This window comes from Aethina tumida, chromosome 6 (genome assembly GCF_024364675.1).
Source record: "Aethina tumida isolate Nest 87 chromosome 6, icAetTumi1.1, whole genome shotgun sequence".
NCBI classification, from domain to species: Eukaryota; Metazoa; Arthropoda; class Insecta; order Coleoptera; family Nitidulidae; genus Aethina; species Aethina tumida.
Window position 1 is genome coordinate 8,997,179 of NC_065440.1, and position 19,594 is coordinate 9,016,772.

General features: G+C 29.4%; 1 long non-coding RNA gene across 1 annotated transcript; it reads left to right on the forward strand.

The window, feature by feature from the left end:
- Positions 1-8,580: 8,580 nt before the first annotated feature.
- LOC126265869 (uncharacterized) lies at positions 8,581-19,378 on the forward strand. The gene is made up of 14 exons (XR_007548344.1): positions 8,581-8,854; positions 8,911-8,975; positions 9,289-9,353; positions 9,410-9,474; positions 9,531-9,595; positions 12,238-12,284; positions 12,356-12,579; positions 12,641-12,776; positions 14,595-14,746; positions 15,376-15,570; positions 15,625-15,816; positions 17,566-17,659; positions 17,728-17,952; positions 18,555-19,378. It is a non-coding gene; the product is annotated as an uncharacterized LOC126265869 (long non-coding RNA).
- Positions 19,379-19,594: the final 216 nt, after the last annotated feature.

A 19,594-nucleotide genomic window follows, 5' to 3' on the forward strand; every position in this document is an offset into this window, starting at 1 on the left:
TATACAATAAAAAACAATTACATTTTAAAATAATATTTGAATATATATATATATATATATATATATATATATATATATATATATATATATATATACATATATATATATATATATATATATATATATATATATAATAACAATATTCATAGTTTTTTTACAAAACTTATTTAAATATCTCTGTTGGTCATCTTGATATCTTGTACAGATTTGAGCAATTGGGCATTGGTCGAATTAAAAAAAAATACATCACAGGTAGAGGGAATTTAAATACAAAATTCGGACCACTACAATATATATATGGCAGAAAAAATTTAGCCCTTGTTACGTAGATACCGATCATTGGGTGAAGGTTTGTTTCTCCTTCTCAAATTCGATGTTGTTATGTTGAGAGTTTTAGAAACAGAACAAGTTTTAACGTACTGTAACGATACCAAACAGAAGGTTTGAGTTTCAAGGTCTTACTCATGTTTTGTTCAAACTTTTCCATAAATCCAATTACTTGACCTGAATATTTTTGCAATCCTGTTTAAGGATCGTTGACAAAAAGTTTAGTGAAGAGTGACACTACGTAGAAACTAACCATTCTATTATCTATATAAAGACGTAATATCTTCAATATGTCAATAAAATGACTGATATCTTTGATCAAGATTGGGTCATTTCTGACATGAGATTGTGGTCATTTGGCAAGATATTAGATGGACCAGAGAATAATGTCGCTATCGATATTACTTCCGGCCTACTTAATACTTAGCTAAGTTATATGTTGGTGACCCAGGAGTACTAACGATGGATCGAAGTGGTATAATATCCTTGTGTATTTTGGCTAGTCCATCTAAATGAGGTGGAAGGGCTTCTGTCTTGATTAATTACTTTTGAATGTCTGTTGGTATAGACGTTTTCTTTATTAGGAGGGTGGTGTTTCTTAACTTCCTCTGAGTTGGATCTTTAGTCAGTTCTCGATAGTTTGTCGGATCAAGGAGTTCTTCAACCTTGTTTTAATAATCCTTATAATCCTTATAAAAACAAGGTTGAAGAACTCCTTGATCCGACAAACTATCGAGAACTGACTAAAGATCCAACTCAGAGGAAGTTAAGAAACACCACCCCTCATTATAACAATAGCATTTCCATTATCTATTAGGAGAACTATGATACAATTATCCAAGATCAGAGTTCTGATCGCTCGACACTCCTCACTTGTTGGATGCTTTGTCGGTGGCTTGGTTTTCTTTAGAATCTTAAATATTTTCATGCAGATTTTCTGGACTATATTTTCAGATAAAGTTCTAATGACACTTACTGTGTTGGCAATTATATCCTCTACCGGTATTTGACGAGAAATAATGGCAAAATTTCCACCTTTTGCAAGTACAGACGTTTCTTCAGGTATCAAAGTACGATCAGTCTTGTCTAATTTGTAATAGATATCCAAAAGTTTTACATTGGTCATGGCTAATCTTTTATTTTTGTGATGATATTTTTGAGTTATTTAACTATAAAAGACAACTGAAAGTGGCTACATAATTTGGAAAAAGGTAACCTTCTAGGAATATAGAGTAAACACATTTTGTTATATTAAATTACATTTATTATAAAGGGAATTTTTATTTTTGATACATGGTAGCTAATGGAAATTTCTTTAAGGCAGGATATCTGAGATACCTTGAGGTAAAAGGGAGACTGGCACTTTGACTGAATTAGGGATGCAAGTTTTTCTTACGTGAAATCTGATGGGGATCTGATGACCAGATGTCGCAGAATCGAAACAAGTAACATTTCTATGAAACTTGAGTAAATTAATCGTTTTTTCCTTTCGCTGAAAAAAGATATATATACAATATAAATTTGAAATAACTCAGATAGACTTTTTTGTCAAGAGAAATAATTAAACTAAATTAGTCAGTCAGTTTTCTCTTAGAATTTTATTTTAATTTTTTTTTCATCTTTTGAAATGTCAATCCCAACTGTCGTCTTACTGGGTTGTTTAACTCATCAATCTGTATATTACACCTTTTCATAAGTTCTTAAGAAGTTTGATATTACATGAAAATAAATTTTGTTCCACATGGGCGCATATCTTGTCATGTTGCGAGATTCTTAACAACTATTCTTATTCAGGTTCTCTATGTTACACCTCATTCTGTAAACAATTTGTTGCTAATGTAAAAATTAACGCTTTCGTGATCATTGTTTGAATATCTACATTTATTCGAGTTTGGTTGACGTTGATTGGATTTATCGCTAATTTTGCCATACACATTTCGGGAGAATTCTCAAGTATAACAAAATTACTCCACAAAATAAAAATGTCTGCGCCGTAAAATAGTCAATTTAAAAAATACGTTTTATCAAAAACATTGTCGCCGTAAGATCTTCGTTGCTGTTCATTATTTAGTCAATATCGTTCACAATTTATCTTACATACATAATACATGAAAAAAATTCCCATATTTTACATTTAAAAATATGAATATTGTCCACTTTGATTTGACCTTTTAACGTTTATAGTTTGATTTTTTATCAAGAATTTTACATGCAATTTCTTCGTGTGTTGTTGGAAACCACTTTATATGACTTACAAACTTTGAAAAAAATATTAATTTGAATCTTTCTCAGTGCAATATTAAACTGGCCAACGAGCTTTCCATTAATATTGTTAGGTATAATATTCTGATTAATTAACTTCTTTAAAAGATTCTTTTACAAATATTCTAAATTTTCAATGATGATAGGGGCTAGTAGGTAGTTTTTAGATAGGGACTTTTTGTTAAATATAATTAACTATTATTAATTGTTTTGTGATCCCGGATTCGCACCAATCCTGATCGGTACATAACCATTTGTTTGTCAGAAGTATTCGAAGAAATGAGGAATACGTACAACCGAACAAGAATCATTCTACATCATGATAATGTGGGCTGTGACACATCTAATCTCACAGATGACTTTTTGAATACTCAAAACATCGCACTGATGGAATATTCCCCGTATAGCCCTTGATTTAGCAAGCTTTTAAACGCTTGTTTTGAAAGTACCATGTTGGGGTAAGATGGCAAAGTGCTTTGAAAATTGGTTCACATAAAAAATTGTGTCAATCTTCATGGAGAATATTTTGAAAAACAAGAAACAATTAAAATTTGTTCATATACGTGTATCTCGAAACTGATCGAACATCCATATGTATCTTCTGACAGTCTTATCTATCATATTTGTCCAATACTTTAATAGTATTTGTACTTTGTTTATATTAATTGATGTATTTGTAATATAAATACGAATACTACATTTGTGTACAAACTTATAATAAATATTTAATTTTACATTTGTTATGCTAGTTAGGCTTAAGATAGTTTTAATATTAAATTAAATATAGTGTAAGACTTAGTTTTAATCCTAATATTAAGGTACATAGTAATATTATTGTGTTTTACTTTACCTTTAATTAATATTGTTAGTAATAAACAACTTTGTATAATTTCTGCGTTTTATTAAATAACACTGAATCCATAAAATAAATATGTATATATAATTTAACGAACGTTATTGAAATTACTGACAATCCGTTCTTTGCATCAATGAATTATAATGTATTTAAATTTTAATCAAGATAAAAAAATATAGTTACAATCTTTATATACCATTTTATCATCGAAGTAAATTAACCTTTAGTAACGTAAAATAGATAATTTATGTATAAATTAACGAATGTTTTATGGTTTTTACTTTCTTAAAACATAGTTTTTATTAAGAACAATTCAAACAATTCGTCACAGTCTGATAGGCCTGATTAATAAAGGGATTACATTACGAAACTGCTGTTAACAACAAAAGTATAAACAACTGTGAATATCAAGAATTATATATTAATTCAAATTGTATATCAACAACAATGTTGAAAATTCGCATCGAGTTCCATATATTCAAGTTTATGTAACGCTATAAGAAACAGACAAAACTCTTGTTTACTTCGCTGCTAATGTATTATAAACATGTGGGTCCAAGCAGTTCCGTTCCGATTCAGAAACCGAACCGTGCCGAGTCCAAAGGTGCCGAACGTGTCTCACGAAAATATCAAGTTCAGAGGGGTATGGTTTGCTGAATGGCCACACTGATGCGTAGTATATTTGGTTACTTCTTCACAAAAACTCGTTGTGTGCGGTTGTGTTCGCTATTTTTCTCAAAATTTAACGTATTATGGTGGTGATTGAGAAGGTGTCATATCATTCAAAGAAAGTATCATCCGAGTAAAGGCGAAGTTTACCCGTACGCGCCCGAAGTTCTCGTGTTCCCATTCAAAATTATCGCGCGAAAGGTAGAACGCCTCGTTATTTAAGGTTTATATTTCGGGAGCCCGGTTGCTAGTAACCAACTATTAAACATGTGGATTCTAGTCAATAGTAGTTCTGAAATTATTCGTAATGCAACTTAACCTAAATTTAATAAACAAATATAAATAGAGATTAATTTCGATGGTATATATTTAAGGGATTGTAAGTATTACTTTGAACAAACTGTTTGACATTAGTTGTCAATGAATAATATGCGCAACTTAAAATGTTTTTAAGAGCGGCAGTTGCTAGAAAAGGAATCGCAGTTTGTGCGCTTCCGCCACAAAATCAAATAAACATTCAGTTCGTGCGCAAATTTTTTTGTATGGAACAGGACCGCATTTGAGATCTCATGTATATACGGTCGGCGTTAGATCTGCAGTTATCCTTCAAAGGCTATCTATATACGCTTGCGGCGAGTGTGTTATTGCAACAGATTCGCATCATTAAATTTGACAAATTAAGAATATTGCTTGTTCACGTTATGTATTTTGAATAGAATATTAATGTCTAAAACTTTTTTATAGTTACAGTTCTTATTGTTTAATTCGTATAATAATTGTTGTCCTAATTCTAATATATTTATTCTAAAGGTATTTTACTGAATTATCATATTATATGTTGGTAATTAAGAATTATACACTATCATACGATAGTTTTTACCATATCGTATTCGTATTAAAAGTTAAATGTATAATTAAAATAAACAGATAAATTCAAAAATAAGAATATACTAAACAAAACAAAATATTAATATTAAATGTCTATTTGAACAAAATATATTGTAAAATATATATAAATAACAACTTAAATGTACATTTAACATGTAACATAATACAAAATATAATTGCTATTGTATTAAAAAGGAAGAATCTTACATTTTAGTGAGGTTGTATGTTGGATTTACTAAATAAAATGTCCCATTAAGATATTTTGAATTAAAAAACTACAGTCTCCTAAGCCATAGATGTTTTGAAAATAGTTTGGAATAAGTAATGTTGATTTTTCATTATTGGTTTAGTAATATTTTTTTATATTGCTTATTTTTGTTCATCAAGATACATGAAATATATTGTAAATTAATTAATGTAATAAATAATTCAAATATACTATTTATTTAAAAGTTTAAATACCACCCAAAAATTCATAATACAGTAATATATTAAAAATACAATAATACATACAGTTTAAACTTTTTATTTATTTATTTTTTGTCGTATGGTTAATTGTTAACCAATCATATTTTATCATATAAACAAATATAATAAATACGATAAACAATAGTAGTTTTGATTAATCATTAGTACACAATCAAATATAAATAGAAATTAATCTCGATGTCACAGATGTATGTGTTAGGTTAGGTTAGGTTAGGTTAGGTTAGATTAGGTTAGGTTAGGTTAGGTTAAGCTAGGTTAGATTAGGTTAGAATTTGTTGTACAAACATGGTAGAAAATGACCTAAGTTTGACCATTATTGTTGTTATTAAAGAATATTATGACTTCAAAACTATGTCATGTATTAGATCAACCATTTATTAATGCACGCCCAAAATGTGAAATAGATTGATTGCAAAGTTTTTGAGATTTGTTCCAAGTCGTCAACGGTGTTTGTATAGAGAATTTAACACAAGGAGACGCCGCTCTTAAAGTTTAAAATTTTATTTATTATAATCACGTGACATTCTATGAAGAAACATGTGTGTTAATAGTTATTAATTGACAAAGATTTGTCATGTATATATAGTAAAACATTCATTATAATGCTAATAAGAATACTCAAAATAATTTTGTAAGGTTTAATGGTACAATCCATAAAATAAAGAATATGTTTCTATCCATAATTAAAAAGGTTAAACTGCTCCTATTTTCTGTTAAAAACAAAGAACATAATCCAAAATGTTCCACATTTTTGGATAATTTTAAAACAAGTAACAAATATCAATTCATTTTTTAATTTAATATATCCTGAATATACGATAATAATAGTCATATATTTTAATTTTATATACGTTTGTTGTTTCACATATATTTACAAGCCCGTGTGTAATTTTTAATATTATATTTTAATGTTCGAATTTAAAATGTAGAGATAAATAATTGCATAGTTTTTTAAAATGAATATAAATTTTGATTAATTTGATAGATTTGAAAATTGATAATATATGGATATAAATAAGATATTAACAAAATAACAGAAAAATTCATGAGATATTACCTACCTTAAAAACAAATTTACACAAGTTTGTAGATATTTCACAGTTTGTAGATAATGTTTTAAAAGTATTCAAGTTCAATATTTCTTTATTAAAATTATTATTATTATTTAAAAAACTTCATAAACCGTGTCATCAATTTAACGAAGATTCTTCCTTTGTTGACATAAACAATACTTAATTTTTATTATGTACTCGAAAATGACTATAAGTCCTGTAACAAATGTAAAATCATATACATACAAATAAATTAATGAATGTAATTAAATTATAAATCTATCATATCTATTTTAGAAATTTTAGGTTACCTAAATTAATAACCCTGTACCTACTTCAAAATAGATTTATATCTACTTCGCATATTACAAAATACCTACTCATTTCCACCAGAGTTACCAAGATAAATTTGTATATTCTACAGTTTGCTATACTGGAGACGCAGTTTTTAGTCGACAGCCCCGGTCCAAATCCCTCGAGCTGCTGAACGCCCGGAGGCATGGCGCGGTCGGCTTTCGGATGCCTTCGCATTTATTCGTTTGAAGTCGAGAGTTTAGCGAACGATATGGACCCATTGAGAATAGAAGCAATTGTTCCCTCTACTTTCATAGAGAAACGGGACACTCATATTACCTCCAGGTTCTCCGGGTTAATCATGTGTATTTTTACTGTTGGTGGGAGTCGTGCAGTGCCAGGGGTGTTATTAAAAATGATTTGATTTTCAATAATGGCCATAATCACGTCGTTAATTTGGAGGCGATTGAAAATTTGCTATTTTAGCAAATTTTAAGGAACCGTGCCACCAGAGAGCTTTTGCCACTTCGTACCATATATGTGGAGGAGGAGGCAAGGAATGTCGAAGTTGCGAAGCCTCTAGGAGGATGAATCGGGCATGGACTGCCACAGTTAAAACAATTTAGCTCTTTAGAACAACTTGAGTTTTTGCGAATGAAACGGTAAGTTATCTATATAAAATATTTTTTTTATGGAATGTTTTCTTTTCATATTCAATATATTCATATATTATTATAATTATATCTATTAATAAAATATGCATCCCTTATATTAATATAATAACTTTTTGTCACCTATTTTGTTATTTATATATTTCATAACTTACTTTAGGAGAATTCTAATTCAAAATAATTAAAGTTATTATTAAAGGAAACGAAATCAAACATTATCTTTCATGATAGAATTTTAATGAACATGAAAATATCTGATAACATTTTTATTTATAATTTGATTTTAACAATAATTGTTTTATTGTATAAAAAAAATTTAACCAATTTATTACTATAGATGTTATTTAGTACCGAACAATGGGCGCGTATGGCAATGGTCTACCCGTTCACCCTCAACACTTCCTCCAAGAGCCAAATACTCCCAGGGCACGTTACACACGTCTGAATAAGAGTATAGGTATGTAAACTCTCATCTCTTTTATCATAAAATATTAATATGATATTTTTTTGCAGAAAACACACAAAGACTACTACAGGAAGAACAGGACATAGGTTCATTCCTTCGCCGTCTAAGCCATCTCGTGGATGGCCTAGAATTAGTAATAAACCCAGATATTGCGGTATTTAATAATGGAGACATCGTACCCAATATTCAGGCGGCTGTTCCTCCTGTAATACCGAAAATGGCAGCCGTAAGACCAGAAGAAGAGGTGAATGGAGAGGCAGCCACAGTGGCTATTGCACATGTTCCTGAGGTGGCCCCGATGGTTTTGAAAGTGGAACCATCACCTTTTCACTATTTTGCGCCTGTCAAACCACCACCCTTGGAAAGTTTTCCACTCGTGGTAGCTATTGCACGTGCTCCTGAGGTGGCCCTTACATACATAAGGAATATGAAAGTCCCTAAACTAAAATGTATTTTAACCCTTACCCCAACTTGAATTTAATGTGAATATTGTTAAAACGAGGGTTTGTTGAAATGATAAAACGATACAAGTCAACAAGGGTTTATTTGTGAACAGGGTGTCGATCGAACCAAACAACGGTCAGGGTAAAAGTGGCGCGTCCCTCCCGGTCCGCGTCCCACGCCAACGCGCCCTCTTGTGTGGGTGGTACCTCCGCCCTCTCTCGGATTACGCGTACGGTACTGTCCGTTCTACCCTCCGGCTCCCTCACGAATTCTGTGCGGTCTCCCTGATCAACCCCTCCGACGTCGAGATGGCGCAAATTAGTAACGGACCGCCGATCCGTCAAGTTTTCGTAACAATATATATTTTTTAGGCCTTGTTGTGCTCCAAAAAACAATGCTGGAATTGAAACATCATCAAAAGTCCTCCAACCGTAAGGTAAATAATATATTTAAGAAGTTTGTTGAAAAGTCTAATCTGTCTATATGTTTCAGCCCCTGTTATCCGCCAGTATACAATTCTGGCACTGCGCCAACATCGAAAGTTCTCCAACCCTAAGGTAATTAATATATTTAAGAAGTTTGTTGAAAAGTCTAATCTAAATATATGATAGATTAGCGACTGTTAATCTGTCTTTTTAGTTTGATTAAAACACTAAATTCACAATAATACGCTTTATTACAACAAACGTAGTTTAACCCTCGACATCTAAAGCTTGACTGCTCGGTTCTTTCTGAAGAACTGCCCCGATTATTAAATGTAAACAAATACTTCAGATTTGCTTATAAAACAAAAATAGTCTAAATAGATGTGAGCACGTCGCATCGGTCCATCGGTGAAGGTGATGACGTAAGCTAACATATATATCTTAGTCTCCGTTGTCCTCCAGGATACAATTTTGGCACTGCGACAATATCAAAAGTCATCCAACCGTAAGGTAATTAATATATTTAAAAAGTTTGTTGAACAGTCTAATCTGAATATATATTTTAGTCCTCGTTGACCTCCTGCATACAATTCTGGCATTGCGACAACATCGAAAGTCCTCCTACCGTAAGGTAATTAATATATTTACGAAGTTTATTGAAAAATCTAATCTATCTATATGTTCCAGCCCCTGTTGTCCCCCAGCATACAATTCTAGCACTGCAACAACGTCGAAAGTCCTCCAACCGTAAGGTAATTAATATATTTAAATACTTTGTTAAAATGTCTATGGTGGATATGTATTTGTTTATATGTTTTTTAGTCCCGATTTTCTACCACCATCGCATTGTACTGTGATGAGTATAAATCTGTTTTCCTTTGTTCAACTTAGGGCAATTAAAAATAACAAAACATTGTTGAAAAATTAAGTTAATTTAATATAATTTAATAATTAAATTTAATTCGAAATTTGACTTAAAATTAAGCCGTCAGAATCATATGGATTTGAAGTTTCGTAATCCGTATGAGAGAGATTATCAATTTCTGGCTGATGTTTCGGAGACAATAATGCTCCTCCACCGCCTGTAGCCATTAATTCCCACCTTTCCTCCGCGAAATTCACACTTTCTTTTCCTCTTAACCTTATCCCACAACCTTTTCAACTGAATTGTTTTTTTCTGTAAATATTTTAATTTAGTCAGTTACCAGTGAGTTATAATAATAATATATATTGCTCATCGGCCGCTGCATTAACCTCTTGCTCAATTTTTGCCTCAATAATGGGATGTCTTGCCAAAATCTGGAGAAACAGATCTTTGTTGTGAATTGAATATTACGTAGATATTTTAACTGACTGTTCGTGCTAGCTAAATAAGTCTATTTAACAGTTAAATAAAACTTTATTTTTCACAATTTACACTGTCAAGCTTAGATGTTATTTTTACAAAAGTTTGTGTCAGACTGCTGTCCGCCCTTTTGGATGGGCCTATTTAAAATGGGAAATGTTTACATAAACCCCATTAGGAGATACTTTTAATTAGTAAACAAAAATATTCCCAATCCTGAACCACTTAGAAATAAGATTACTGACTAATATATAAACTACATCTAACATAAATATTAATACATATAACTTGCTTCTAAATCAGACTAAACTCAAAAAGCACTGAAAGATGACCGACCACTCTTGTAAGATCCAAAGTTGTAAAATATGAACATTTGCCTAGTTGATCTAAGATATCGGAAATGTTTGGCAAAGGATAACGATCTGAAACTGTAACTTCATTTAATTTTCTGCAGTTGATGACTTCGTGCCATTTAATTTTACCACTAGCATCAGGTTTCTTTGAAACTACCCATACTGGCGAGGACCATGGGGATATAGAATGTTGAATAATATTTTGATCCAACATTTTGTCAATTTGATTTTTAACTTCCGCTTTATGAATATGCGGATGTCGATATAATTTTGTATAAATTGGCTTCGAATTTCCAATATCAATACAATGTTTGATCTCGATAATAAACGACAAATTATCCCTGTTTAAGTAAAAGAATTAATTGTATTTTAAACATAATTCTTCAATTAAAAATCTTTCATTATTTAAATGTTCTAGTCTTAATTAATAATGAATTCTATCATTTCGAGATTCCGATTTTAAATTATCATTTTCATTTATATTTTCAATAAGATTATTAATATAATTAATGTTTGATAATTTTAAGATTTCAATTGGATTAATTCGTGTTTCGATTTCTTCTTCGCCTACATTACAGACTGATGTTAAGAAATATCGTTTTTCTACTTTAACGATTGCTTCTGCCAATAATAAATTTTTATCAAAAACATGTTTTAAATAAAGGCCTTCTTTGAATATCAAATTTGTTTTTACATTTATTATTTGTTCAGTTCTTGGAGGAATTCTTACTTTAACTGATTGTTGAAATTCTTTATACAATTCATTAATATACATAGATATTAATGCGTTAACATTCCAAAATATAATTTCATTTTTATTCAGTTCAGTTGTTGCTCCAAAGTGTTTTAAAATATCTATATAAAAGATTCTGTCATATTCTAAGTTTAGATCATAAATATAAATATCATATGTGTCATTAAATATATTAAATTTGGATTTTTTATTAATTGTAAAAGTACCGTTTAAATTTGCAATAGTCGCCAAAAACAAATATAGATAATATAGCTTCAAATCATCAGCATAGGCTAGATTACAGTATAAAAACAAACTTAACAAGTCATTGATGAGTAAAAGGAATAATAGGGGTCCCAAGTTAGACACCTGTGGTACGCAAGAGGATGCACACTGCAGTGTAAGTGGTCACGGCTGATTTTATAGTGTTCCAGTCGTCTGAACCATAGATTGATATAATTTCTCTTGTGCTTCCGGTGATTTTACTAAGAATTCCTTATTATTGAGAACACTGGTTGTTGTGGGTGGATTGGTTGCATCATAAAATTTGATTTGAATTTATAAAATACGAAATATACTCATGTTTACTAGGTAACGCAAAACGAAACGGCCTGTAACGTTGCCACCACAAAATATTCAAAATACTACAGTACTCGCATCCAAATTATATAAAATTAATATATAATGCAATAATATATGTGAAAAATATAAATATTTGTTAAAATTAGGCAACCATCAAAGCCGATCTATCTATGGTTACTTATTTGTCAATTTATTTTCCACACATTGAACGTCTCTAAACGGGAACAAGACAAGACGCCATATTGTATTCCGAACCGTGTACAACATAACCGATCTTTTGTTGTTATTGCGTTTTACTCAAATGCCCAACAGTATTAAATAAATTGAATAATTAAAATAACTGTTATGTATGTAATATAAACATCCATATTTCCCCAACAGTGCGGGGGACGAAGAAACACAAGAAGAATATAAACATAACCTCAAAGGTAATGCATGTGTCAATAATGAAAATATGATTAAAATAAGGCAAGATTAAACCAAACAACTCTGTTTCTAGGTTGTTAGTGGAAATATATGGTAAAAAATGTGAGTCAGAGAAGTAAAAGAGACTAACAGTTTAAATAATGTTTTGGTGAGAAGGCAGACACAGTCCAATGCTCCATAGTAAATTGCCTTCCAAACAAATAATAAGTATATTCACATCAGCTAAAGATTCAAATAATCCTACTCCAAGCTTACAGTTATAGAAACTGAACAGAGAATAAACCAAATTAAGAAATTGTAAATATTCTACTCACACTAACTTTAGATCAGTTTTAGACTAATGTATATTTGTTTTCAGATTTACTGTGAACCTCCAATTGAAGCCAAATTTATTATTTTATATTTTTTGGGGACAATGACTGAAGAAGCATTGACAAAACAATGATTAGATATTTCATGCTGCCCACCAGTAACCAGGCTATTAAAGGTTAAAGGTGTTATTTTGCTTCCCTCCTAACTTGGTTGGTTGTAGATAGTAGTAGTAGAGAGTAGTAGTAGATTTGAGAGGACATCCAAAATCAATTATGGAAAATACTAAAACAAATGAACATGGTAATTTCAATACTTGCCCTCACTTGTTTTTGTAAAGAAAAAAATTTCCAGTTTTTAATTTAATTGACTAACATTTACAACTAAAGGAACATTAAAATTAATAATTAGCAAGTTCAATATTGTCAAATATAGAGTTTAAATTCATTTAAATCACAACAAAGATATAAATAAAAGTACTACAACCATTAATTTTTAATTGTTTCATTAGTTCTTCTGGGTGTTAAATAATTTGTTTAAGGATTTCATACAATAGTAACTACACTTTTGAAATTTTTCTATATATCTTGCATTTCTTTTTTGACAATGTGGATTGTGAATATATCTTGATTTTGATTAATAAATTGAATTGAAAAAAAAAACTGTTTATGACTAATTTTTACAGTGAAGACTCAACTCATAGCTTCATAGTTTTTTAAAAATTCAAATTTATGTTAAATCTGAAACATGAAACAAATTGGCTTCTATTTGGGCATTGAAATTCAGTGAATTAAGAATATATTGTTTTGGAGAAAAATGCCTCCTATCTATCACTCTGTCCACTTAGGCGGGAAAGTTATAAATATTAAATTTGTTGATTATGTTTAAAACTCTGATGATTCCAAATACTTTGAATAATTGTTTCTAAATAAACACCAAATATGAGATTTTGTGTCTAATAATATCACTTTTTACTATTGTATAAGTTTTTGAACAGATACTTTCAAGGATTAACATTGTTTCAACAACTGAATTATTAAGGCATTTGATTCGCATAATTTTCTGATAAATGGCATTAATAAAAGTACAAAGTATAAAAAAAAGAATTTTCAAAAAATGATTTTAATGTAAAGGGAGGATAAGTCCAATATAAAATAAACTTTTAGAGGTTCAGTTATTATAAGAATTCTTTCTATTGTTGGGAAAAACGACAATCATTTAGTTTATGAACGGTAAAAATGTTACTGATAATTGGTGTCAACAAATTCACAAAAAGTTTTAAAGTAGCAAGTTTACATATGATTAATTAAAATTTTTTAAAACTATATATTCCAAGTCAATTTGTAGGCAGTCACAACTGATGTGAAAAGAGTTATTTATAATGTGGACAGGAAGTTTTCATTGATTGAATTTTAATTGGCCAAAAATATTTGAACCAGCTCTATTAATTTCGCTAAAGTTTGTATTATAATTATCTCCCGAATGTGAAAGAAACACAAACTTTTGTATCAACTAATATTTTTGGGAACAAAAGAGAATAATATATTATAATTTATTGTACATTATTCATTTATTATAAAAGTTTCTAGCATATTTGTTTGTTTGGTTTGGCCTAAAACAGGTATGTTATATGTGTTCCTTTGTTCTAAAGCAGTGAATTAATTTGTGATTTTGAAAGAAATAAGTTGTTGATGCCTTCATGCGAAATATTGGCCATTCGTTATGAATTGCTGCAATTAGTTCCTGAGGAGTTGTGGTTGGATTTAGTCTCCTTAAAATTGCTTGACCTACCATATCCGAAGCAGGTGTGTGCTTCGTTGGTCAATTCAATCTTTACATATTTGCTTCTTCTAACAAATTTTGGACTTTTCTCGTACGGTGGGACCGAACCTTATCGTCAATTCAATAATCTCTATAATTGGTCTGATAACATTTTGAAATTCCATTCATTATACCGTCCCAATACACTTTAGTCCTTAACTGAAATTGTTCTACTTTTCTAGGAAAAACCAGCCGTACACCACTACCTGGATCCTTCCAAACCCTCGGGCGCCGACTGTCACTCATGAAACTAAACTTGGACTGGTCTGAAAAAATGACATTCCCCCACTGCGGTAAAAGCCAATTTACGTGCTTTTAAGCCCATTCTAGACTGGTGAGTATATGTTGATCTTACATTGGCATCATGTATCGGAGCTAGAAAACCCTTATTAATGGTTTAGTTCGGAGAATTTTTAAACCACCCCTTTGTTTAGGTTGTCACGAATTTTTTAAAATTTAAATGGGTGTTCTTAAAACTAATCTTACATATACTAATTATAAAATCATACAAAATTTATTCAAAAATATTCTTAACTTAATCTTTACGTTGTTTGGTGTTTAACATAAAGGATTTCCTTTCGAACCCTTATCAAGGGCCAGGGTGTGGTTGCACAGTTGGTTCAAAGTTTAAATGGTTGGATTTCTACATGTCTTTATGTAGAACTATTTAATAAAATATTCTTAAATTAAATTAGTTAATTAAAAGATTTAATAAACCCCTACCTGTAATCTTAGAGAATTGTAAGCCTGTTCTTTTCATTTATGTTTTTTCAATATTAATAAATTTAGTTAATGAATTGATTTTTACATTATGGAAAATATTTATAAATACAATGAATTTTGCTTATGCAAACAATACCGGAAACCCCAATTATGAAAGTCATATTAAAGGCATATTATTGTTATTAATTGTTAGGGATCATCCTGTGTAGCTACATTTTGGTAAGTTACCTATCGTTGTAGTGTAACTTCCAAGTTGAGGAGAGTCAGATGTAGTGAAACCAGATTTATTAGTCGTTTGTACCTTCCTGTATATTAAACTGTAATTATCTGTTGATATACCGCACGGTATATATAACTTGTCTCAACTGTCGTCGGAGCAACCACGTGGATTGTCGGTGTTTTTGTCTACTGTATGCTACATTTGTACTGGTCATGGTGAGTGTTCCTGTTTGTGTATTTTTTGTTTCTATTTTAATTTATGCATTGTAGTTTGCAACTAAGGAAAACCAAGGGTCACCTGTTAGTGCATGAAAATAGTGACTAAGAGTCGTGTTTTCATCGAACCCAGCCCATCTGAAAATGCCCAGGCGTCCTAAATTAGGAATACGGAGAGATTGGCAAAGATATATCTATCAAGCTGGAGGTTTTGAAAAAGAATTTCTACAAAGTGAATTATTGAAGGTTAGAACCCATTTTTTTATTATTATGATTACAGAAGTTACAAAATATTTTTCAACAAATGCATTATTTCAATTTATAAATTATATTTAAACTGTCTGTGATCTGTTTTTTATTTGATTATGATAAGAAAAATAATAAAATACATTTTAAATATTTCATTTTAAACAAAGAAACAAAATTAGAAAATAACTAACAATTTTTTGTTTAATTAATAGTACTTAATTTAACAACTAGTAATAATTTTATTTAAAACTATAGCAAACATAATTATAAACACATACATTTATTTAGTTTCACAACACATCTTTGGCGATAAAGAAAACTTTGCAAATATTATATTTAATTTGCCAATGGTATGTAATCAGTACAAATGTTAATTTCATTGTCATCAAGTTCCTGTGAAAGTTTTGTCATTTCAACATTTTAAGTATTAAATTTCTTAACATTAATTATTAATACCACACTAATTTAAAAATTGGTCTGTTCAATACTTTTATTAAACTAATTAAGTTACAAAATGGTTTTCATTGTTTCAATTTATAATATAGTAATTAAATTATATTACTTTTATGTTATATTATTAAAAATTGTCTTTTCTACAATGAAAAGAACTGGATAGTAGACAGATAAAGTTTGTATTTATTTACATTTATTTTAGTTAAATAATTCATTTATAAATTCATTAAGTATCCCAAAAGTATTTAATTTTAAATGCGTATCGCCAACAAAATTAAATCAGATTTTAACAATTTTTTAAATTCCATTGAAAACAAAGTGATTCTAACTAGGTCTTACAGTATTTTTTTAAAAATACGGAAAATTAATAGTATAATGTTTTTTACTAAAAGTAGTGTAGGTTCTCAATAAATTGCAATGGTTATTTAATTGATTTTAATAGTGAACAATGAAGCATTGGAAGCTGCAAGAATGTTAGTTTGGCTTTCTCAGGACAACTTTACTTATTTATAGAAATAAAATAAAACTAATTTGATCAAAATTTTCGAATTTTAATGATGCGAAACACATATTTGAATTTAATTGTGGTAATTTAAAAAATATATAATCATAAATATTTTATTTATCAAAGACATGGTTCCATAAATAGAAAATTAATAAGGCCTGCTGTAATTTTATTTATCCATTTATTTCAAAGATTACTTGAAAGTAAGTATTGTGACTATAAAATACAATAAATACAATATTACATATGTACAGTGATGTGAAAATAATATTTTCAATTCCTTTAAGAACAAAAAAAACAGAAAAATAATTGATTTACAAAGTTCTTTAAATTTTCATGTGAAAAAAATAGAGACAATTTCAGAATTGCCAGAAATGTATTTGTTTGAATAGATTTCTTTAATGTAATTAGTACTTAGTTGCTTTACTTAGTCTCTATTTTTAATAACTGCCAAACATCGACGAGGCATTGAGTGTATCATCTTTGGCACGTTTCTTGGGGAATTGAATTTCATGCTTTCTCCACCAGGAACCACCGTGCCATAAGTTTTTGATAGGATTTAGATCAGGTGATTGGACCTATGATAAATTATCTCCAACGTTTTGAAAATATTGAAAACATGTTTTCATTATACATGAATATCACAACGAATTTCTTGTAAAAAATATTTTTATTTTTAGTAAATATTAATATTACCACAATTTTATTAATAAAATAAAGAAAATGCATATTTTTGAAATAAAAAAGCTAACTATTCCAATATATTCAACATTATTTTTTTATTTCAGTCGTGGACGATAGAGCAAAGGAGAAGAGAAAGAACTACATCCAAAAGAAAGATGATTCAACTATATATATAACAGTTAGACGTTTCCGGTCGGGGTAGGCAACCCATATTACACAATCTCTGTATATATGACAATTATGCATGTTTAATTTTTATATTTTAGGTATGATAACAAGCTCCTTCGAAATTTAATAAGCCAATGGTGATAAGAATATTGTGGTGTGACGTCTTGTTATACATTGTATTAATTGAAGAAATACTAAGAACAACCAGTGTCCAGAAGAATATATCAGTGTCTCTCAGAATGTTATAGTCTTCTCATGATAAATGAATAATTAAATTGACATACATACAAAGTGAATCTGATACGAAAGAAGTTAAACTTAAGGTCAGTACTTTGAGTGTATTTAATCCAATGTACATTTTAATTATAGAAACAAAGATACACATGTTTAAAAAATTATTGGAAACAAGTAAACATTCAATTACATTCTGAACATTTTGAAAACATATTTACAGACACATAACGTAATAAAATTTACCCTGAAATGTAAAAACATTTGTAAAAATAAATCTCTTTTAATTATAGTTGTTTGATCAAACTTTTCTGGCTTAAATTGAGGTAGAAAGATTGAATTGTCAATAATTTGTATATAAAAATATTTATATTTATTCATTAAAAAGAAAAAATTAAAATACTTTTCAAGCATGTTTGAAGTAACAAATGAAAGAGATTTCTTAGATGAAATTTGAGAAATTATTATATCGATTAAGGTTTGCAATAATCTCAGCTATGTATTATTAGACAAATATTTTCTCGTAAGTTATTTTATTTATAATTCTAACAAAAATAGACTTGTACAAGTGTAATTTAAAATATTTTCAGTTAAAGAACTACATCTAAAAGAAAGATTATATATATATATAATAAATATATATTTGTGACAATTTCAATATGCACGTGTTTATATTATTATTTTTATATTTTAGGGTCATCGTCGCAAGAAGATTGAGGTGTGAACCCTTTTTAAACATTGTATTAAATGAAGAAATACTAAGAACAACCAGTATCCAGAAGAATATATGAGTATCTGTGTACCAGAAAATGAAAATTTCGCACCATAACTGACATTTAAAATAATTGAAATTATGTATGTTATTTAAAACCGACAATATTTTAAGTAACAAGCATAAAATAATAATTTCTGTTAAATTTCTATTAAAATTTATATTTTATTGGGTATATTATAGGTATATAATTTGTTGTCAAAAAAAGGTTTATAACCTGCTACTCCACAAACATTAGGGTTGTTAATTTGACAATTATTTCATGTATCCACCAGAAACAAGGTGTTTTTGTTCGCTGATATGAGTCCATTATTACCAGTTCTTCCTAAACTGGAAGTAATTCTTTCATAATTCAAACATTTTTACCACCAATTACACAAATTTTCTTCTTCAACTTCTTTTTCTGTTTCATTTTGTGTTTGTCCCGAACAATACTAATCTTAACTAGCATTAGCTGAAGTTGAAGGTATCTTTCATAATGTGGGATTTCCTTTATTCCCTCCATCGTCACCTTAAATATTTAATGTTCTATCTTTTGATGTGGTTAAACAGACGTGTTGCCGTAGTTTACTTGTATCACTATAAATTGGACATCTAAGTTTTAAATTTATAAATTTATATAAATTTTACGAGAGAATTCTATTACTGTATAAGTTCCCATGATTATTTATGTGCTCCCATTAGTTGTAATAATCTGAAAGTTAATGGAAACACAACATTTGACCCTTGTGTTGCCAAGATTTTGATCGAACGAGTATTACCAAAGGGTACTCCAGGAATTACTATTCAAAATAATATTTTTTGAAAACTAGGTGTATTATTTTCTTTACAATGTGTCGTGTTCCCTGTGAGCGGTTTACAATATATAAGGTCCACAAAACTTTAGTTGGTTCCTTCTTAACTTTTAGCGCATCAGTAGTGATCAAAAGAAGACATCCTTTTTTTGGAAAATATCCTAATAT